This window comes from Ceratotherium simum, chromosome 35, assembly GCF_057802395.1.
Source record: "Ceratotherium simum simum isolate JZ-2026a chromosome 35, ASM5780239v1, whole genome shotgun sequence".
NCBI classification, from domain to species: domain Eukaryota; kingdom Metazoa; phylum Chordata; class Mammalia; order Perissodactyla; family Rhinocerotidae; genus Ceratotherium; species Ceratotherium simum.
The window spans coordinates 12831008-12853938 of NC_141934.1; the positions used below are offsets into that span (position 1 = coordinate 12831008).

At 53.3% G+C, this 22931-nt stretch overlaps 1 protein-coding gene across 2 annotated transcripts in view; it reads right to left on the minus strand.

The window, feature by feature from the left end:
* The window catches only part of KIAA1671 (KIAA1671 ortholog), a 192799-nt gene extending 173110 nt beyond the window's left edge, over nucleotides 1–19689 (minus strand). For both annotated transcript variants that reach the window (XM_087424041.1, XM_087424040.1), the window contains exon 1: nucleotides 19631–19689. The gene's annotated coding sequence lies outside the window, so the exon portion shown is untranslated. The remainder of the gene's footprint in view (nucleotides 1–19630) is intronic.
* Between the last annotated feature and the right edge of the window lie 3242 nt (nucleotides 19690–22931).

Consider the following 22931-nt stretch of genomic DNA (forward strand, 5'->3'; position numbering starts at 1 on the left):
GGGCCGGCCTGGTGGCATAGTGGTTAAGTTTGCCCACTCCACTTAGGCAGCCAGGGGTTCTCGGGTTCGGATCCCGGGCACGGACCTACATATTGCTCATCAAGCCATGCTGTGGTGGCGTCCCACATACAAAATAGAGGAAGATGGGCACAGATGTTAGCTCAGGGCCAATCTTCCTCAGCAAAAAAAAAAAAAAATCCCAGTTCTACCGTGTGCTAGCTGGGTGGCCTTAGGCAAGTTACTTTGCCTTCCTGCATCTTAGTTTCCTCATCTTTGAATGGGTATAAAAATAATAATACCTGCCTCATGGGGCCATGGGGAGGATGAAATGAGTTGATAGGTATAAAGTGCTTAGCAGAGTGCCCAGTCCGCAGCGTGTGCTCGACATGTCAACAGCTGTCTTACTGTGGTGGTTATTGTTACCATCCCCCTTCCAGGCCCTGCTGGCGCTCTGAGGTTTTGGAGGACACCCACATGAAGAATATGTGGGTCCACAGGGAGGAATTTTTGGCCTTGTGGTTTATTTAGGACCAGGTGCCACTTATGAGCAAGAAATCAAGACTGAGCCACATGTGGGGAAGTGGAGAAATTAAACTCAGCAAGGACCGAGGCCAGTTCGGCGCAAAATACGATGTCCCCGCCCAGAGCCCAGGGCCAAGAGCCCTCGGCCCTCGGCTTGCTGGGTGACACGGGCCAAGGCCCTGCCCTCTCTGGGCTTCAGCAACCCCTGCTCCTCCAGCCCCACAACCTTGTGAATCTAAGGGTGGAAGCCAGTCCACGGCCCCAACCAGCAGCACAGCAGACCCCCGGGCCCCACCGGAACCCCAGGGGTGGCGTGAGGGAAGGCGGATACCCCGGGTGGCCACAGGGTCAGAGGGTCAGACACACTCAGGCCCTTCTCCTCCTGGCCCGCAGGCTCCGTGGGGCCAGACCTGGGCACAGCTCCCCCGGGGGAAGGTGGGGTAGAACCTGCCTACCCTCCACCAACCAGCCTCACGGGGCCCACATGCCCCGTTTATCAGGGGCCCAAAGGGGCAGAACATGGAGCCCCTGGTCTTGGACCAAACATGTTATCCAGAATCCCTGGACAGGAAGTGCCCCTAAGGGGTCACATCATCCATCCCCCTGCCTCCACTGCCCTGTTGGTTTCTGTTTTTCAAAGAGACACATCCCCAATGTTGCAAGGCCATCCAATAAACACACATGGAGGTGTTTGATGCTCAGACCGTGGACACATTAATATTATTATTATTACTTTAATAGTAATCAATAACAGCTGCCAAAGACATGCCCTACACCGGGCTCATAAGAACTTCACAGGCAGCATCTCAGTCGGTCCTCATAACAGTGCGTTAGGAGGTGGCTCACCTATCATCCCCATTGTACAGACAGGGAAACTGAGGCTGAGGATCGAATGTGCCTGGACTCACACAGGCAATAAGTGGTGAAGCCAGACTTGAACCCAGGCTTATGGGACACAAGAGCATAGCAGCTCTGCTCTATCCTCTCCCCACTACCAGGGCCATTACTGAGCCCCCACCACCTGCCCAATCCTTTGAAGCAGCATCGCCATCACGCCCATTTTGCAGACAAGGAAACTAAAATAGAAGGAGGTGATGGGACTAGTCCGGAGGCAAGACTGGAACTCAGGTCTGTCCCTTTGCGGAACGTGGTCATCCTCAATGGGCTGTGACTCCGGAGGGTCCAGCTGTCCCTCCCCTGCGCCCCACCTCCCCCCACTGGCAGGGTCCCTAGAAGGCTTTGTCCTCCCGGAGCAGGGAAGGCTGAGGCAGCATTTCTCCTGCAAAGCCAGCAGACGCAGGGCCAGCCGGGGGCAGTGGCCAGCGGCTGAGCCGGGGGTGCGCCCTGGCATGCGGGAAACGGGCAGGGAAAGGACCCGGACCCGTTCCTCCACCGCCGGGGCGCTGGGTGCTGGAGCGCCTTCGCACGTTGTGACCTGCCCTGTGGGTTCTCTGCCCCACCCAGGGGAGCGCCCGAGCCTGGCGGGCGGCCAGTGGGTGTTCGAGCTCCACCCGGACAGCTCCGGAGCTCCAGTGCCCCGAGCCAGCTCACGCCTGCTGGAGGGGGCAGCACAGACACGGCCCTCCAACAATGGGGCGCGAGGGAGGGCAGAGAGGGTGTCAGGTGGAAAGATGCACGAATGAGGAAGCAGGAATCCTGACATCTGGCAGCTCCCGGCTGGCTGTGTGACCATGAGCCAAGCACTCAGCGTCTCCAAGCCTTTGTTCCTCCCCCAGGAAGGAAAGCTTCCAAAGGCACAAAAATCCAGACAGCCTTGTTGGGGCCGGGATCCAGTGCCCGGCCCTGGGGTTCTGCCGTCCTGCTCCACAAACAGGGAATTGCTGGATGTGGAGAAACCCTCCCCAGGGGATGCGTTCCCAGCTGCAGCAGGCCAAGAGCCTGGGGCCGCTGGCTCCGGATGGGAGAGGGAGGCCCAGGCTGTCCGAGGTCCCAGAGACCAGAGACGGGTAAACTTGCTCAGGGCCTAGCCAGCCGCCTCGCCAACACCCGCCACTTCCCGCAGAGCCACGGGGTGGCCACACGGCGAGCCCACACTGAATCCACAGGAGCGTGGATCACGCAGGGAAACCCATCCCTGCTGCTGAATACATAAGCCAAAGGTCCCATCCTCTGCCTGTGAGTCAGCTGTGTCACCGCCAAGTGCCAGGGAGGCCAAACGGAATGAGCAGGGACTTTGGATCCCAGCTGTGCCCCCATCCTGGCTGTGTTTCCTGAGTCACCTCCCTCTCTGAGGCTCAGTTTTCTCATCTGGAAAAATAGATCAATACTGCCTACCTGGTGGGGTCATCCCGAGGCTGTACCATATGAAATAACAATATTCCGCCATTGTCGACCTACAAAAACGGCACTTTTGTATGTTTCAGCCCAGTATGTGGATGGCTGCAGCATACAGATGACAGCAACAGTCGCTGGTCAAAACCGAGCCCAACAGCAAAATTACTGCTCTGAAGCAGCAGCGAGAGCAGAACCGAGGAGGAATTTAAATCTCTCCTCTGTTCTAGCAGGAGAATGTGTTTGTCTCATTCCTGGGACAAAATGCAAAAACATCTTGTTGCACACACCCCCAAAGACAACAACCACATACCACACAACAAAACAGCTCACCTGTGGGTAGTCCGTCAGAATTTACAAGGTAAGGTCCCAAGTACACCAGAGCATGGGGTGTGTATGTACCACAGTGATACACTGATAAATATGCTTTATTTTAAGTGGTGTGTTTCTGTGCGTATTAGATCAAATATAACTAGCCCATCAAACATCTTTTAAAATGTTTTTTATTTTAGTTTTAAAAAATGAGTCAAAATGGGGTATATCCATGCAAGGGAATATTATTCAGCCATAAAAAAGGAATGCCGTCCTGATACACATTACAACGTGGGTGAACCTTGAAAATATTACACTCAGTGAAAGAAGTCTGTCACAAAGGTTCTCATATTGTATGATTCCATTTATATGAAATGTCCAGAACCGGCAAATCCATAGAGACAGAAAGTAGATTAGTGATTAGCTAGGGCAGGGGTAGTTGAAAGAGAATGGCGAATGACTGCTAATGGGTACGGATTTCTCTTTGTAGTCATAAAAATGTTCTAAAATTGATCGTGGTGAAGGCTGCAGAATTCCGTGAATATACTAAAAACCACTGAATTGTACACCTTTTTTTTAATTCTTTTAAGTTTTTAATTTTTCAATTGAAGCATAATTGACATACAGCATTACATGAGTTTCAGGTGTACAACATAATGATTCAACAGGTGTATACATTGCAAAGTGATCACCGCATTAAGTCTAATTAACATTGGACACCATACATAGTTACAAAAAAATTTTTTTTCTTGTGATGAGAACTTTTAAGATCTACGCTCTTAACTTTCAAATATGCAATACAGTATAATAACTATAGTCATCATGCTGTACATTACATTTCTATGACTTATATATTTTATAAATGGAAGTTTGTACCTTTTGACCACTTTCACTCATTCCTCCCCCCAGCTCCCACCTCTGGCAACCACCAATCTGTTCTCTGTACCTATGAGCTTGGTTTTTTTTGGTTTTACGGGTTTTTTTTTAGATTCCACATATAAGTGAGATCATACAGTATTTGTCTTTCTCTGACTTATTTCACTTAGCATAATGCCCTCAAGGTCCATTCATGTGGTCACAAATGGCAAGATTTCATTCTTTTTTATGGCTGAATAATATTCCATTATATATATGTATATACACACACACACATATACACATATGTATGTATATACATATATTTATATATACATATTCTTTATCCATTCATCCATTGATGGACACTTAGGTTGTTTCCATATCTTGGCTATTGTAAATAATGATGAAATGAACATAGGTGTGTGGATATGTTTTTGAGTCAGTGTTTTCATTTTCTTCAGATAAATACCCAGAAGTGGAACTGCTAGATGATACGATAGTTCTATATTTAATTGTAATTTGAACTGTACACTTTAAATGGATGAATTTTCTGGTATGTGAATTATATCTCAATAAAGTTGTTATTTTAAAAAGTGAGTCAAGTTCAAGAAAAAGGTTAAGTGAGTAACAGTCCAGAGGGTGAACAAGTATGAAAAAATTTCAAGGTGATACAAGAGTGACAGGAGTTTGGGACACTGGGAACAAGAAGAGTTCCCACCTCACGGAGTCACCATGAGCACTAAATGAGTTAGCACAGTGTCTGGAAGATCCCAGGAGGGTGACAAAAAGGAATATTGATACCTACCACCATCATCGCTTTGCAGAAGCTGATGGAGGGGACGGGACCTGCCTTTTTCCAAGGCTGGACAAAGTGGGGCTCGAAATCTGAACCTCAGGCGTCAACTGCACAGAAGTCCTACCTCCTACCCAGGTGAGAGGTCTCACCCCAGCCGGCCCCACCCAGACCCAAGGCCGGCTGATAAGGCCTTTCCCGAAAGTGAGCACAACCTGAAAACCAGCCAGGGATTTGTGAGGGCCCGCCAGGTGACAGGGCCTCCCAGGGTTGCCCAAAATGCCGCAGTACAGCCCAGCAAAGGCAGTACAGGTGGGCAGAGGAGGGGCTGGAGGGGCAGGGAGGAGCCCAGCCCAGAGTACTCAAAGATATTATTCAATTACTACTATTATTTGTCATCACTATTATTCATTCTCCTTATTATTGTTTTCACCCAGATTTTCTTTGGGACTCACCGGTCATTGATTGGACAAATATTTACCGAGCGTGCCTACTGTATGCCAGGCACTGTACTTGGGGCCACAGCAGTGAACAGGACAATCCCTGCCCTCCTGGAGCTTACAGCCCCATAAGGGAGACAGACATTATAAATAAATACAGAAATAATCATACAATTGCAAATTGGGGCATGTACTGAGGACCAGGAGTGGGGGAGGGGAGGGTCCTCCACCCCATGCCACCATCCTCTCCTATTGGCATGGGTGCAGCCTCCTCCCTGCCCTCCAGTCTTCCACTCCTGCCTCTGACCCCAACTCCAATCTCTGCTCAACAGCCAAAAGGATATTTTTAAAACCCAACCAGATCCTATCCCAAAGGGCCACCACACTTACCATAAACCCCACATTACACTGGCCCATGAGGCCCAGTCCTCCTGTATGTCTCGCACCTCCACCCCTCTACTCCTTTGATTCTTTCAGCACTCCCAGCTTGCTCCTGCCTCAGGGCCTTTGCACTTGCTGGTCCCTCTGCCCAGAACACTTTCCCCCAGGCTCTTCAGATGGCTCCTTTGTCTACTTCAGGTCTCAGCACAAAGTTCACTTCCTCAAAGAGCCCTTCCCTTACTCCCAATCTAAAGCAGACAACCGTCTTTCACATCAGCTTTTATTTTCACCATTGCTCTTAATTACTATCTAAAATTCTCTGTTTTATTAATGAGCTGTGTGCCTACTTCTCCCCACTAGAATGTCAGGTCCATGAAGGCACTGAATCCTGCTCTATCTTCAGCGCCTAGAATAGTGCCTGGCACAGAGTAGGTGCTCAATAAATAGCTGGATGGGATGGACTGATGGACAGATGGATGGACGGAAGGAAAGGTGAGTGGGTAGATGGATGAATGTATGCACTGACGGATGGATGGATAGACGGACGGATGGAAGGAAGAATGAGTGGATGGATGGATGGATGCAACGATGTATGTATGGATGGATGGATGGATGGATGGGTGGATGAATAGATGGATGGACAGACAGAAGGAAAGATGAGTGGGTGGGTGGATGGATGGATGGATGGATGGATCGATGGATGGACGAAAGGAAGAGTGAACAGGTGGGTGAATGGATGTATGCATGGATGGATGAGTGGGTGGAGGGATGGATGCCTATATGCATGGATATATGCACAAATGGACAGATGGATGGATGGAAAAAATGGATGGGTAGATAGAAGGATGGATGGAAAACTAGATGGATGATAGATGGAAGAAACAATGGGTGACCAGATCTTTTGAGTGGTTCTGACCACGTGTTCATGAGCACAGCATCCTGATTTCAAATCTCTAGAAGTACTGTTTTCTGAACACGTGAAATGAGATAGAGCACGTAAAGCATTTAGCAAGTGCTCAATAAACATTTATCTTATTAACTTAGTTGTTGTTACCACCGTGACATCTGGGTGGTTAACATTTTGGATGATTTTTCTTCTTTGTCTTTTTTTTTTTTCGCTTGTGTTCTCCAATGATTCTGTATTGTTTTTGTAATAAGAACCACCCAAAGAGTTATATTTAATACTTGGCATCTCTCTTTAGCATGATCTTGGATTTCAGCTAGAAGGGAAACCCAGTGACCAGCTGGGATCCTGGCCTGTTCCAGCCGCCTACCCTACCCCCCGCACTAGACACACTCTGGAACCTGAAATTCCCTGGGATTGTTCTCCCTTTGGCAGCACTGTTAAAGAAAACCCTCTGGAAACAGTGCCAAATGAAGGTTCCAGTCTGCTCGAGGTGGCACTGCAGCCACAGCCCAAGCCAGCAGCACAGAAGGCCAGTCACCGCCCAACTCTTTGCCTATAAGCCCAACTCCTTCCTCCATGACCGCCCCCCAAAAATACAACTTCTGCCACCACAACAGCCAGACTGGTCATCCCCAAATTTCGGAGAGACAATTGGGATGTACCACGTTGTCGGGACAACATTCAATCTGGAGGACCCAGGGTACCCCCAAGATGGGGCAGCCATCCTTCAGAGCAGCTGAAGTGGATGAACAGGGCCTGGGGGACTGCTAATGGGGGGCAACCTGGATGGCACTGAGGCATCATGGACAACGAAAACATGCAATGGTTTTCAAGATCAGCCCCAGAAGAAGGCTCACAGGGGCAGCTGCTCCAAATTACACAGGTTGGGTTGAGTTGAGTTGACTGGTTCTTGTCCAAACAGCTCCATTATAGCACCAGCAAAAATAATAATAGTAACCACGATGGCTGCGTTGTATTGGTCACTTCCTGTGCGCCGAGCGTTTTATCACACACTCAAAGATGGGAAGCTATGGGTAAACGTATTCCCAAGCAATGTGGAATCAGACAGCAACACAGTCATGTTCATAACAGCAACTACAGTTTATTACGAGGGTTCGGTGAGATGCTGCATAGCAGGTATTTAGCATAGGGTCTGCTCAGTCAGTGTTGTTGTTATAAATGTACTAAATGGCGATGATCAGGAGGAGGAGCAGGAGGCACTGACTATGTGCCTGGCTGGGCTAGGAGCCTCTACACATTATGGCATGACAACCCGATAAGGTGAGACCTTTCTATCTGTCCCATTTTACAGAGAAAGAAACTGAGAGTGGATGAGGCTGTATAACTCACCCCTGGCCACAGAGCTGGCAAAGGGCAGCCTCACTTCCCCCCATCCATGTCATCAACCCAAACTCATTTCTGAAACCAGGCTCCATTCACCCCATCCTCTGTCTGACCCTCAGGGTCCCCACTGGTGTCTGGGTGACTTCCTAGTTTCAGACCTTTTTAGAGGTGGCCGGGGACCCTGTCCCTCTTCCCAGGTGTGGCTGAGCCCGTCTTCCTGAAGCCACTGCTGCGGCCAGGGGAGGAGGAAGGGTTCCCGGTGAGCTCATCTTACAGGGGCCCCCTCCAGCCCGCTGGGACCGTCTAGCCTCTTTACCTTGGACAACGCCCAGAAGGCCTCTGCAGGAACAGGAAGCATCCCTGGCTGATAAAGATCAGGACTGACTTGTGAGCAGGCCCGGAGTGCTCTGTGCTGGCCAAGCCACCAGGCCCAAGCCCCGTTCTGAGCAGCCCCACCTGGGAAAGGAAAGCGAGCACCGCTGGGCCCTGCCTGGAGGAGGTGGTCCGGGGCGTCCCCTGGCCTAATACCCAAATCCACCAGTTGTAGATCAGAGCTTTCCTGGAAAGGAGCTCATGGCTCAAAATAAGAAAAAATACGCATACGTACAAAGCGATAGCCCGTAAGAATGAAGCATTTGCTGTATGCCAGGCATGTCTCTAAGCCCTTTACAGACATTAACGCTTTTCATCCTCACAGCATCCTTATTTTACAGAGGAGAAACTGCGGCCCCGAGAGGGGCAGCGACCTGCCCAAGGTCACACAGCTAGGAGGTTACAGAGCCAGGATTTGAATCCAAGCCACCTGAGAGGAAAGCCCACATTCTAGACCCCAAGATGCAGCGGTGACATCTCTCAATCATACGGACGTATGCACGGCGTGATTGACAAGTCTAAAAATCATACCCCAAAATACTAGCACTGGTTATCTGTAGAATGTGGGATTGTAAGATTTTTTATCTCCTCCTTTTTGTTTATCTGTGTTTCTAAATGTTCGACAATGAAAATGCATTATATTACAATGTAAACGTATATAAAGTAAAAGCAATAAGGATAAAAAGAGAATAAAAATTATTAATTTGGAAAATGAAATGAGAGTCATCCATTAGTTCACTTGGCAAACAGTTATGTGGGGCCACCAGGTGCCAGGTGTGGAGGTGACAGCCGAGCAAGGCAGAAGGGCCCAGCAAGAGCAAACAATAAAGTAGGGGAAGCCACAGTACTCCAGAGAGATGCAGGCACACAGTGGGGGCTTTACCTCCCATCGCCACCTGCCCTAACAGAACAGCACAATATCGACTCGCCATTCACCCCAACGGTCAGCCACGTGACTCACTGAGAGCTCCCGGCCAGGCTGAAAGGCGGGCATCACAGCCCCATTCCACGGGTGTGGACGGCGAGGCAGACGGGGGAAGCCACTCCACGGGTGGTGAGACAACAGAGGCCGGACGTGACCCCAGGGCTGCGAGGCTCCAGACCGGGCAGCATCTTCAATGGCTGCTGCTGCTGCGGTCCACGGAAGAGCCGCCTTCCCGGGGTGACTCAGGCTTCTCGCAGGAACTGGGCGACACCCAGAGAGCCCCTGCGGCGGCCAGCTGACCCCTCTGAAGCCAGGGCGGACGGCTCACGCTCGCTCTGCTGGGTCGGCCGGCATTCTGGGCATTCCAACAATGCCTCCAAAGCTTCCTGCTGCCTCACCCCCTGCCCACCTTCCACTGATCTAGGAGAAGAGAAGGCAGAGGGGCTGTGATCAAGGCCCCCGGATCAGGGTAACACTTGAGAAGTATTATCGCCTCCTTTCCAGACTCAAAGCCGACACACCAGGCCCGTCTCCCCTCTCCTAGAAGAAGGGCTGCTGGGTGCCAAAGCTTCCCATCTCATCCAAGGGAAATGGTTCTGCTTCAAGGCTGGGGGAAGGCGGGACCAGGGAAGCATGGTCCCCACCCAGCGGCCCCCCAGCCCCCAGCCCCCATCACAGCCCTGGGCACACTGCTCTCTAACTCCCATCTCTCTCCTCCGTGAGGGCAGGAGCTGTGTCCCAGGCAGCTCTGAGACCCAGGGCCTGGTACACAGTAGGTGCTCAATAAATAACAAAGACGAAAATGATCAACCGTCTCAAGAGAGGGACGGATCCGCTGCACTGGAAGTTCCCAGGGGAGAGATGGATTGCAGGGGAGGTGGGAAGGAGGGAAGACGGCTGAGCTGAGTTGAGTTATGATTATAGGGAGGTCTCGGCTTTGCAGGAGGCAGACCTGAGTTCAAATCCAGGCACTGAGGAGGGCTTGACCTCCCTGAGCCTCACTTTCCTCATCTGTAAAAGGGGTCAGTAATACCAACTGTCCAAGTAATTCTGAGGATTAACAAGACGCATATGCAATACCTCCTTAGCGAGGAAGTGGACACACAGTAGGCCCTCGGCAAATAGTGGTTTGTCCAGGCCCTACCTTTTAAAGGGCTGGTTTTGATTCTTCCCAGTAGGCGCAGCAAGAATAAGAGGCTCTGGGATCTACTCATCAGGTTCCCCGTCCTCCTGTGAAAAAGGCCCAGAGAGGGGAAGAGGCTTACCCGAGGACACACAGCAGAGAAGCAGGCACTAGACCTAGGAGTGGCGACTCCTGGCCCAGAACTCATTCTAGAACACTCTGTGGACCCCTTCACAAGCCAAGCACAGTCCCTGGCTTACAGGTTCTAGAAACAAAGACAGCAGTTTTCAGTGCTGGGGCCTAAAATGAAAGGAAGAGACCAACTTGGGCGGCTTCCCAGGCCAAAGGGCCCTGGGAGTTCCCCAATCGAGTCACTCCCTGGCCCAGCCCGGGGCACTGGGCAGGGCCCGGCAGGCACGGTGCCCGCCCAGGCCCAGGCTTCATGTCTGGGCAGGCCTGACGGCCTGAGTTCACAGAGTGACCTCGGTGGACCCAACGCACCCACTGGCCTCCCTTCTGCCAGGAGGCCCCGCATCCCCACGCTCCCTTCCCCCGCAGAGCCTCACCACGCCACGGGTAAACAGGACGGTCCCCAGAAAGGGCTTTCGTCACGGAGGAAGCAAAACAAAGGAAAGGAATATCAACCCGGAGCCAGCTGGGAGCCGCAGCCCTGACCTGCGGCCTCTGAAAACACAGCTGGGTCTCCACCCGGCACGGGGCTCCTGGGCTCCCCGCCTGCCACTAGCTGCTGACTCTGGGCAAGGCGTGTCCCCTCTCGGAGACTCAGTTTCCTCACTGTTCCTCAAATGGGAACAACACTAGGACATTTCTTCACAGGCTGAAGAAAGGATTCAACAAAGGATTCGATAAATAATGCACACGCCCAGGTGTCAGAGGAGGAATCTAAGAGCAGCAGATCAACGCTATTGTTTTTTATTACTGCTACTCATATTATTTCTGCTGCCACCACAAACAAGGAAGATTTATATTGTGACCCATAAAACAATTCCTTGGCATGACTTACACATGTTCTTTAAAAACCCTAAGCTGATCTTTTTATGAGGAAGGGCCCCCATTTTCAAAGTGCCTACTACGTGCAGGAGACTTTATATCCAGTTACCTCATCTAATCCTACAACAACTCCACAGGGAAAAATCTTAGTCTCCTCTTTCTGCAGATAAGGACTGAGGCTCAGAGAGGCAAAGTCACTTGCCCAAAGTCACACAACAGTGATGAGGTGGAGATGATGAGGTGGAGATGGGACGCAACACTGGGACTGTCTAGCTCTGCCCCGCTATACCACCGGGAAGGCAGCGGGGGAGGCACTCGGGGCCACAGTCAGGCTGCGCCCATCAGCATTCCCCCTTCCCAGCAGCGGCCCTATAGGCACGTGACCTCCTCTCTGAGCCTTAGTTTTCTCATCTGTAAAACGGTGACATGAAAATCAAATAAAACAGCGATTTTTTAGACACGGCGTCTAGGACAGGATGAATACCCCCTACTTATTATTTTTATTTTTCTATAAATAACATTTAGCGTTCTCCAAAGACAGGTCTCGGCAGATGGAGGAAAGGCAGCCTCCGTCAGCTCCCCCAAACTTCTGCAGGCACAGGGGCCGGGGTGGAGACCACCAGGTACACACAGGCCAAAGGCTGTCCTCTCCAATGACACCTTGGCCCACCCGGGACTCACCTCCCAGATGAGGAAATGCTCAGAGAGGTGAAGCGCCTGCCCGGGGTCACAGAGGAATCCCACACCCGCGCCACCCCAGATTCTCAACCTCCCCACCTGGCTTCCTTCAGAAACCCACTCCTCACATTCAGCAGAATCCCGTTGTCCCCCTGGGCAGCACAGGATTTGCCACGTGACCGATACAAGATAAATTTGCATCAAATGAATGAATGAAGGCGTGGGTAAGTGACCTCTAACCCTGCACCCAGCTGGGGCGGCCTCCCGTGGAAACTCACGACCACGGGCTCCCTGAAGCCTGCTGCGTGCTTCCCAAGGGGGCAGGGCGAATATTCCTGAAATGCACAGCTTCCGCGACCCTTCCTGGCTGGACTCGGGCTGCTTCTGGTTCAAGAGTGCCGAGTGGGGTGGTCAAGCCACTTGGTCCCTCCCTGGCTGGAAAGGCCGGCCCCGGGGAAAGAATCATGTGACAGTGACCCACTGAGGGATGGCCCTCCAGCTCCAGCAGAAGGAGAAGAGTATCTACCCAGAAGCAGGGGTCCTAAAGCATCTGCCTCGTCACTCCGTCCCCCGAGGCCCTGGCTCCCAGGACTAGAAGCAACCTCCCTGGGCCTTCACTGATCAGTAACAATACTAGTAATCATGACAACAACAGCTAACGCATGTACGTTCATTAGCGGGCACTATGTATTAACTCATTCAAGGCTCATCAACCTCATGAGGCAGCCACTGTTATTGTTCCCATCTTGCAGATGAGGAGACTAAGGCACAGAGAGGTTAACTGCCTTGCCCAAGGTCACACAGCAGGAGAGTGGAGGAGCCGGGATTTGAACCCAGGCAGTCTGGATCCAGATTCCCTGCAATATTCCCAAGGGATGTTGCAAATATCCAATTCAGCAGAACCAATACCCAATTTTGCAGAATTCCTCATTCCACCCCAGTCAGGACCCCCTTAGCTCCACGGCGACAGGCACCATTTATTTATCGTCTACTTCGGGCCAAGCGTTTCACAGTCCTTTTTGCTAAGGGTCACAAGCACCTTGTGTCCATTTTACAAATGGGCAAACTGAGGCCGAGAGAGGTGATGAGACCGGTCGAAGGTCACGTGACCCATAAGGGTCAGAGCTGGGATCTGAACCCAGATCTGTCCCCTCCACAGCCTCCCCACTCCACTGGCTACAGGTACCACAACTGGAGGAACTGTAAACCACGTCCAGAGCACAAATCATCAAGACGATCGTCTCTCACCTTCACACCTCACGTCACAGACACAAAGCACCTCCTTACCCAACACCGTGTTCAAGCTTCACGGCGGGTCTGCCAGAGAGGATGCATTATTCCCATTTTCCAGATGAGGAAACTGAGGCTCAGAGAGGCGAACCACCTGTTCCAGGTTATGACTCAAACCAGGTCTCCTCACCCAGAGCCCTGCTCTGAGGCGTCCCCCACAAATCATAAGCCACGATTCTCACCGCCACCTCCAGGCAGACCCTCCCCCCCTGCACGGAGCCATCCTGCCCGATCAGATACTAACTGTGACAGGTTGTATTGCTGCTCAGAAAATATGTACCCACCCCCCGCAGCCTCTGTGAGAGGAGTACACGGCCCCACCCCATTGATGTTGGCCTTGGCCACTGACCTGCTGTGGCCAACAGAATGAGGGCAGAAGACACACCGTCCCATTTACAAGCGGAGACGTTCAGAGGCACTGCAGGCTCCCACTGAGCTCCTGAGCATCTGCCGTCCACCACAGAGGAACATGCCCTGGCCGGCTGCTGCCTGTCAGCCTGGGTATGCAGATGAAGATACATGAGTGACATGAACCCAAACCAAAGCCTGGAGTCCAGCCTGCCAGCCAAGCCCAGCCAAGAGCAGCAGAGCCATCTGCGGACCCGCAACCATGAGACAGATGTTTACCGTTAAATGCCACTGCGATTTGGGAGATGTTTGTTACACAGTATTATCATAGAAAAACCTGACTAATACAAGGACCGCATATTTCCAGAAGGGAGCAGGTGGACTTGTGTGTACATGGGCAAATAGCTATCAAGACACAGTCTCCGACAGGCTGGATTAAAACCCAAGGGCCACAAAACGTTGTGCTGCCTGCGGGAGCTATCGTTTTTCCCAACTGTCATGCCAGATGCGATCTCACGGCCACTGACAAGACAGAGTCATCCACTGCCGGCTCTCTCGCGCACAGCCGTGGCGGGAGGGTGAACGGTGCACCCGCTCTGGAGGGGAAGTGGGCAGGCTCCACCGACATTCCCGACACCCTTTATCCCAACAGTTCCCCATCCCGGAATCTCCTCCAGTCTACTGCAGCAAGTGTGCAAAGACAGGTGAAGGGGGAGGGTGACTGAGGCACCGTGAGTCACAGCAAATAAACGGAAAGAACTCAGCGCCCGTCAACGGGGCATCTTCAATACCTCACAGCACCTGCACGCACGAGAATAGTAGCTTTTTAAGAGAGCAGTCAGTCAACACATTCTGAAAGGGGAAAGTGTCCACATCTATTTTTAATTTAGGTGCGAAATTCTTTTCTTTATGATTGTTGGTGTTAAAAGAGTTTGTCTTCATATATTGATTCATCTGTTTATTCCACAACTGTTTACTGAGGAAATAGCAGTGAAGACAAAAAGGGTTTCTGCCTTCTTGGAGCATAGAGCTTAGAGGCGGAGGAGGTAATAATAAACAACTTCACCACAGGCAATGAAAAAGATAATAATAACAACAATCAACACATACTGAGCACTCAGCATGGGCCAGGCCCTTCTCATTTGCTCCTCACAGCAACCCTCAGAGGTAAGAGCCATTATCATCTCCATTCACTGATGAGGAAACTGGGGCTCAGAGAGGTTAAGTCACCTGCGCGAGGTCACACAGCCAACAAGTGGCAGAGCCAGGATGCAACTCCTTCCATCTGGCGCCAGAGTGGACATAAAAACAACTTAGATAATCAGCAGAGTGTGATACGGGCTTGGAAGGAAGCGAACAGAGCATATATAAGTGGAAAGTTTCTGGAGGGTTGAGAGAAACTGCTGAGCACGTTATCTCTGAGGAGCAGGATTTGGGGTTTGGGGTGGGAGACTCAGTTTTCACTTAATACCGTATCGTTTTGTCACCTTTGAAGTGTTTGGTGTGTTACATGTCATTCTCACAATACAAAAATATATATTTATATATACACATGTATATAGCCATGCGCCACATAAACGACGGTCAATGAGGGACCACATATACAACAGTGGTCCCGTGAGATGAGTACCATATAGCCTAGGCGTGTAGTAGGCTACACCATCTAGGTTTGTGTGAGTACACGCAATGATGTTCGCACAACGATGAAATCGCCTAACGATGCATTTCTCAGAACGTAGCACCATCATTAAGCGGGTGTGTGTGTGTGTATGTGTGTGTGTGAGAGCACGCGCACGTGCATCGCTTCTGACTCAGTGATGTAAACATCCAAAGATCATGCTCGGGGATGTATTTTATATTCGTAATGGGGACAAGGCTATAAAACATTTCAAAGGTTGCTTAAATGAGCAATTAACCAGTGTAGCCGTGATAAGCCTCCCAGAGGTCAATCCAGCACCATTCGCGTACTCGTCTCCCCAAGCCCCGTCCCTTCCTCCCATCCAACTGACCGGATCCCCGAGGAGTGGGCTCCTGAGGGCAGAGGCTCTTCCGAATTGCCCACATAAGATGCTCAACAACATTATCACATTGAAGGGAAAAATAGAGGGATGTGTGTGTATCCCTCAATTCAAAGTTTGTTAGCTTCCTTTTACAAGACAGGAGTTTGAGCACTGGGAGCAGAAGGGGCCCTGGAAGTCTTAAACGCACAATCGAGGGCCCCCAAAGCAGGCGTCACCAGGGTCTGTTGTGAAGAATAATAAAAGAACAAGAGAGCTTAGCCCAGAGCCCGCAAATATAAAGGGTCCAGTGAAAAGAGGCTGTTCTGATGTGTTACATGCTTTATCCACATTCTCTCCGATCCTCCCCTTTTACAGAAGAAGAAACTGAGGTTCCAAGAGGAAAGTGGCTTGTTCGGGGTCCCACTCCTATAATCTGGACACGTGAGTGGGGGAAGGAATGTGAACTCCTGGAAGGGATCCACCTGCCCCCTCTCCATCCTAGACCTGCCAAAGCCTTGCTGGGTATAAGGAGTGGCAGGGGATATAAAGGGAATTTTTGTTGCCTGTGGTGGTCTAACTTTTATTCAGTCAGCACACCCTGCATTCTAGGTATAGCAATTAGCACACAGATCTTCAAACCGCGTGCTGCTCTTTCTGCCTGGAATGTCCTCCCCTCCCTGCCTCCTCCTTGAAGACTCAGCTCAAGTGTCACATGTGGTCGCCCCCCTCCCCTCCCACATACACACCAGGTTTGGAAAGGTGCCACCTGCCTGAAACACATCCTGAGGAGACGACAATGACAACAGTCATACTTCACTGTTCCGGTGGCTGCTTCACTGAACTCGCACACCAGCCCTTTGGGGGAGGGGAGGATCCTATCATGAGCCCCTTTTACAGATGAGGAAGCCGAGCCCCAAACAAGCGCCATGACCACAGCCAGGCGCCAGGAAGGAGCAGGGCTAGGGTCTGCCCCCAAGTCTCCCTGGCCGGCTCCCTTTCTGTCCCTGCCTCCTCCTGGAAGCCTTCCTGGGTTTACCCCTGCTGCCCCTGGACTCAAACTCACCACCATTTGTGGCTTCTCCACTCAACCTCACTGACTCCAAACATCCACTAGTTGCAGGTTGGAGATGAGTTCAAATCCCTGCTCTGCCACTGGTGGCTGGCAAAGACTCCCACACCACTGAGTCCTGCATCTGTGAAATGAGACTAATGCGCCCCACCCCTCACACAGGAAGGTGGGGAGGGGTCCAGTGTGCCTTCCCTGCGGACCTGGCCGTTCATGCCCACCCCTGGGTGGGCAGAGAGTTGGTGCTCAGGAAGGTTTGCTGAATTGAACAAAATACTGACTTAGAATATTCAGGCCCCCTCCCCTGGTGGGGTTTCCTTCTCCAGATAGACTGTCACGCCTCCAGGAAGGGGTCTTCAACCGCATGGCTCTAAACACAACGCTGACCAATTTCTCTATCCAGATCCAGTCCACCATCACCTCTCACCTGGGTTTTTCTAGCAGCCTCCTCACTGGCCTCTCGGCCCCCTCGCTCACCCTCTCCCATCCAGCCTCCCCACAAGAGCAGGGCAAGCTTCCGAAAACACACATCTGACCCCAGCCCTCTCGCGCAGAGAAACTTCCATAGCGGCCCACTTCTGGAACAAGGTCCACACCCCTGAGAAGGGCTGACCTGGCCCGGCCAGCAGCTCCTGCCAACACCCCACCCTCCCTCCCGCGTCCAGGCTGTTCTGTTCCCTTTTTCTGGTCCTTAACCCCATCCTCCTCCCACTGGCAAGCTCTTCAAGAAACTAAACCCCGTGACCTCCAGAGGGCATCCGCCCTTCTCCCATTATCACAGCTCTCCCCTTCTAGACAACACACTCTTCTCAAAGGCTTTACCCCTTAAGGGCACGACTGCTAGCAGTCTTTGCTGCAGTGTCTTAAAATATCTGTGGAATAAACGAATGAACGAATGCACATTTAAAATATTCCTCCGGGCTCTTTGCTGAGTTGGTCAGAGATGTATCCTGGTGATGCTGAGACGGGAGAGATGCTCTGGGCCAGACAGTGAGCTGCTCCATGCTCCTGCCAAGGTCAGCCCTGAACAAAAGCCTGCCCCAGGGGCCTCCAAGGGGGGCCGGGCCCCTCCCACCTCAGAATCCGGGGTGAGGGCTGCACCCCCAATATCAAGAATCCGCACAGCTGCTTCACTGGGCTGCACGACAACCTGACTGCTCCATAGCTAGAATGTAATGCCAAGAGAGCAGGTCCTGTATTGCCCTGGGCCACACCATTTCCATAGTGTCTGCCATATAGTAGGTGCTCAATGCACACTGGTGAACTGACTGCGCCGCCCGCCCATGTGCCCAGCTGAAACACGTGCTCAGACACTGTACTGAAAGCCCGCACTTCTGTCGGGTAATTGCATCCTTGTGAAGCATGCAAATCCTTTAAAAAGGATTTCCCCTGAAACCACGGAGACCGGGGCTAGTGTCTGCACAACTCCCTCGGGAACTGTCCCAGGGATGAGCGCCAGCGTCTGGGGGTGAGGGCTGTTTGTCCAGGAACCCTGATGGATTAGCAAGGGGAAGGCCGGCCCAGGGGGAAGCCTTGTCCAAAGGCTCTGGTTACTGATTAGCCAAGCCCCACAGCCTCTCTCTGCAAAGGGGATCAGAGGGGCAATTCACCCCTTTGGAAGAAATACCAAGTTAAGTCGCTCTCTAATCTTGCAGTTTAAAAAGACCGCAAGTTTATGGATTTGAAAGGTTTACGGAGCCTTCCCTCAGATACTCTAGGGGAAGCGCAGGGGACGGGATACCGGGTAAGGAGGGAACACAGAATGAGGGCCCACTAATATTTACACAGCTCCTACCTGTCTCATACCTATCCTGCCTATTAATCCGATCGGCCACTCAGAAGAGGGGAGACCCGGGCTCAGAGAAGTGTTTTACCCAAGGTCACAAAGAAACTGCAGAGAAAAAGCTCTTTCCCTTCCCAAAGGTAATGGCTGCTCCTGGCTAGAGAAAGTTCAGTTCGGCCGGCCGGAAGCCCCGGGCACCTAGGCGGCGCGCGGAGGTCACACGCCCCGCTCCAGGACGAAGAGCAGGGATTCCGGGCGCGGCGCCCCGGCTCCGAGGCGAGTGCGCGCCAGGAGGGTGCGGAAGGGTCAGGTCCGGGCGGGGGGTCAATGGGCTGCTTCCCTTCCCGAGGGCCCCGCCTGTAGCCCCGGGCGGCGCCGCCAGCGGGGTGGGGGCCCTCCGAGCCTGCCTGGGAGCCGGGGGACGGAGCCTTAATCCCATCAGGGCGCCGCTGCCCTGGGAGGGCGCGGAGGGGGGCGCAGGCCCGGCGGGGAGGGCGCGCCCGGAGCTCCGGGCCCGGGGCCGCCGCGCGCTGCTCTCTGCACGGCCGCCGCTGCCCGCAAGATCCCTGCGCCCCAGGCTCCGCCTCGCTCGGCAGCCCCGCGCCCCAGTGTCCACCTCCCGGGCCTCCAGCCCGCACGCACGGCCAGATCCTAGCAGCTCCAGGCTGGGTTCCCCGGATCTCCAGCGACCCCCCAGCTCCCGGCCACCAGATCTCCTCTCGGAATCCACTCGCAAGGCTCGGACCAACGCGAGGAGAGAGGGATCAACTAGCTCCCAGCCTCCAGTCACCGTCCACCGTCACTCCCAGGCTGGGGATCCAGTGGGACCCCAGGAGGCCGCCGGCGCCCGATCCCTCCTGGGATCGACTCCCAAGTCTTCAGCCGGGTGGCGCGGGATCCATTGGCTGCCCTGGGCGGGATCTTCCCGCGGGATCCACTCCCAAGTCTCGGGAGACAGATCCCGCGGCTCCCAGCAGGATTCCTCCCTCCCCGCAGACCCGGCGCCCGGGGAGATCCAGCAGGTCCCCGCCTCTTCCCCGGCCAACTTTGCCAACTTTTCTCCCGGGGCCTCAGCCGAGCAGAAACTTGGCGGCCATCGCCCCCCGCCGCCTCCCCAGCCCCTCGCGGCCGGGGACCGGGGGCGGACGGCCAGCCCCCACCCCCCGCGGCCGCCGCGCAACCTACCCTGGAGCCGCCGCCGCCGCCGCCACCTGCCCGCAGCCCGCGGCACCTGCCCGCGCGCCCGCCGCCGGCGCAGCCTAGCCTGCTGGGGGCGGGGCCTCGGGCGGGGACGCGCCCTCGTCGCCATGGCGACCGCGGCCGGTGGCGCCTGCGCGGAGCGCCCCGGGGCGGAGCGCGGCCAGACGGACTCGCGCTCGTCGGCGGGCGCCCGGGCCGGGGACCGTCCGGCGGGTCAGAGGTCGCGAGTTCGCCCTGGACACTCCTCCGGGAAGCCCTCCCAGCCCCCGAGCCCCGACCCCGCCGCGCCCGGCTCGGACCTTGTTCATGGGCCCCACCCGCGTTCCCGGGGCGACCCCCAGGCTCCGGCCGGCATCCCCCGCCACGGACGCCGACCCGCCGCCGGGTCTGCGCCCCCGAGAGCCTCACGCCGCCCGGGAACTCAGGAGGCGCTCGGCAAAGGCTCGCCCGTGGAATCGCTGGGGCTGCGGGCGCCGCGCCGGGAGCCGCAGGGTCTGCGCGAGGCGCTGGCGCCCCCTCCTGGTGATCGGGGGGACTGCACCCGGGGCCGCAGGCCGGGAGTCCTGGCGGGACGCCTGCTGTATACCATGCCTGCTGCTGTTGTGTTGAGCTGGGGGGTGAGGGCTGAGCCGTATAGACTTTTGGACGAGTTGGGAGAGTCGTAGGAAGTCGCTCCTGAACGAGAAAAATGCCTGTTTTGCTCTCCTTGACTCATTTCATGCCGTAGATCTTTATTAAGCACATACTATATGCTGGGTGCAGGGGACACTGGTGAAGCAGCTGGCAAGAGCCAGGCTCTCGTGGAGCTCACGGACATTGGAAACAATCATTGCACTGGTAACGTGAATTGCATTTGTGACACGTGCTCCCAAGGAAATGGACGGAGCATGAATAACAGAAGGACCTAAAATCGTGTACATTTATTAAGTCAGTCAGACCTCAATAAAGTTAGAGAAAAATAAAGAACATCACACTTGTGTGTGTGTATGCGTGCGCGTGTGTAAGAAGAAAGGGCATTCCTGTTACAGGAGATACCATGTCCACTGTTTGTTTTAATCTGCACAGCGACCTTTTTGATCATCACGCCATATTACCAAGGAGCAGCCCGAGGCTCCCTAAGAGACTTGCCCACAGTGAGGAAGCCGGGAAATGGTGAGGCGGAGGCCCGTGAGGTCTTACGTCGGTCTTACGTCGCAGGATGTTCTCCTTTATCATCTGGATGTCTTGAGCACGGTCGTCAGTAGGACCCAACTCAGTGGCTTTTCAGTATGACTGCCACTCCCTGGGGGAAGTCTGTGTGGTAGAACAGAGGGGTGGGATTGAAAGTTCAAGTCCCTAGAAAGCCCCCTTGAAGCAGGGCCTTGACATGCTGTATGTGACAAGACCAAAGGCAGCTCATGGCGCATTGTCTGTTCCGCTCTCTGCAGCACCCCTGAGGGTGGGAGGGGGGTGGGGCGGACACGACACGTTTGTCTCTTTGTTCACTCCTGATTCCCAGCGCCTAGAGCAGGACCTGGCACGTAGTAAGTGCTCAGTAAATATTGACTCATTTATATTGGGTTAAATGCATGAATGACCAGCAGCTGAGAGCCTACCATCTGCCGCCTCTCCTCCCTAACCTTATAGGATCTTCTGTCTCTCCTGGGCAAATCTCCGTTAACCAGAATGTGTGGGCTGAGAGTTCTGTTTAGCTGAATGTTCCCCGTTTCTCAGCTCCCCAGCCAACCTAGTCCTCCCCCTTGGCATCTCCTCCCTATCCCAGAACTGAAGCACCAGAGGGGAGATGATCCTCCTCCTGCCACCACCCGCAGAAACCCCACACCCAGATGTGTCCCCAGCCCTGACCAGCCCTCCCCAACTCTTCGCCCTAAGAGGTGCCCAGTCAAAGCCCAGTGTCAGCTCTTCTGCCAGAGTCCAGCTTTGAAGGAATCCCAGAAGTGCCAAACTACAACTCCCAGAGTCCTCCTGGCCCCAGAAGGGGCGGGACTTCCTGGTTCAGCCCCTCCTCACTGGCTTCCCCCTGCATTCCTGTGTCCTCCCTTCCAGGTGAGGCTGCCAGCCGGCACACACCCACAGATTACACCCTGACTCGAGGTGTCGGGTTGTACCTCGTTTCCAGAGCCAACACCCCCACCCCCACTCCCAGCCCTGGCTCTTCTCTTCCTGAGGATAGAGGACAGTGCCACCCAGGGACTTTCCCAGAACCCCTTCTCTGCCACCTTCTGCCCCCTCCTCCAGGAAGTCTGTCTTGATTTGGCTGCCTGTTCTCAGACTCTGGCAGCTCCCGTCCAATAGAACTTTCTGCAGTGATGGAGATGTTTTCTATCTGCATTGTCCAACATGAGCCACAGATGACTATTAAGCACTTGAAATGCGACCAGTGAGACTGAGGAACTGAATTTTAAATTTTGTTTAACTTTAATTAATTTAAATCTAAATAGCTGCCTGTGGCTACAGATACCATACTGAACAGTATAGCTCTGGAACCCACACACTCCTTGGCAAAGACGGTATTCATGCATTTTCATCGGTGGATATTTATCCATTTTGTTTCTCCGGTAATGTACCTGCTTACTGAGGGTGAGGGCATGTTCTTTGAAATGTTCTGCCTCAACCCCGGGCCTTTGCCCATGCCGTGCTCTCTGTCTGGGACACTTGGCCTCCCAGCTGCTCATCATCTCTAACAACCACACATCCTTCCAGTCTTAGCTTTAACATCAACTACTCCAAGAAGCCTTCCCTGATTACCATCCCTGACGACCACGCGGCAGCCTCTGAATCTTCCACCCCCACTAAAGCACTGATAACACTGTAGTGTAATTACCCAGTTACTTCTCTGTCTCACTTTCTAGACCGTGAGCTCCTTGGGAGCAGAGACTAGCACAGTACCTGAAACAGAGTTGACACTCAATAAATATTCCTGGAATTCCATGTTGAATAAACGTTTTCACATGATACAGTCCAGTGCCTGGTCCACAGTGATGACACTGATGGAAGCTGTCATTTGTTAGCCAAATACTTTGTGCTGTCTCATTAAGCTCCACAACAATCCTGTGCGAGCTGCTCTATTGTTATCTCCCGTTTATAGATGAGGGATCAGGAGCTCAGAGAGGTTAAGTAAATGACTCAAGGTCACACAGCTAGCATCTCAGTCTGGTTTCCCTAGGAAACAGAGCCTGAGGCAAAAGTGACGAGCTAATGCTTTATTGGGGATGTAATCCCCGCCCAATAAAAGGGAAGGAAAAGGGGCTGTGAGGCAGGGAAGGAAGGAGAGCAAATACCAGAC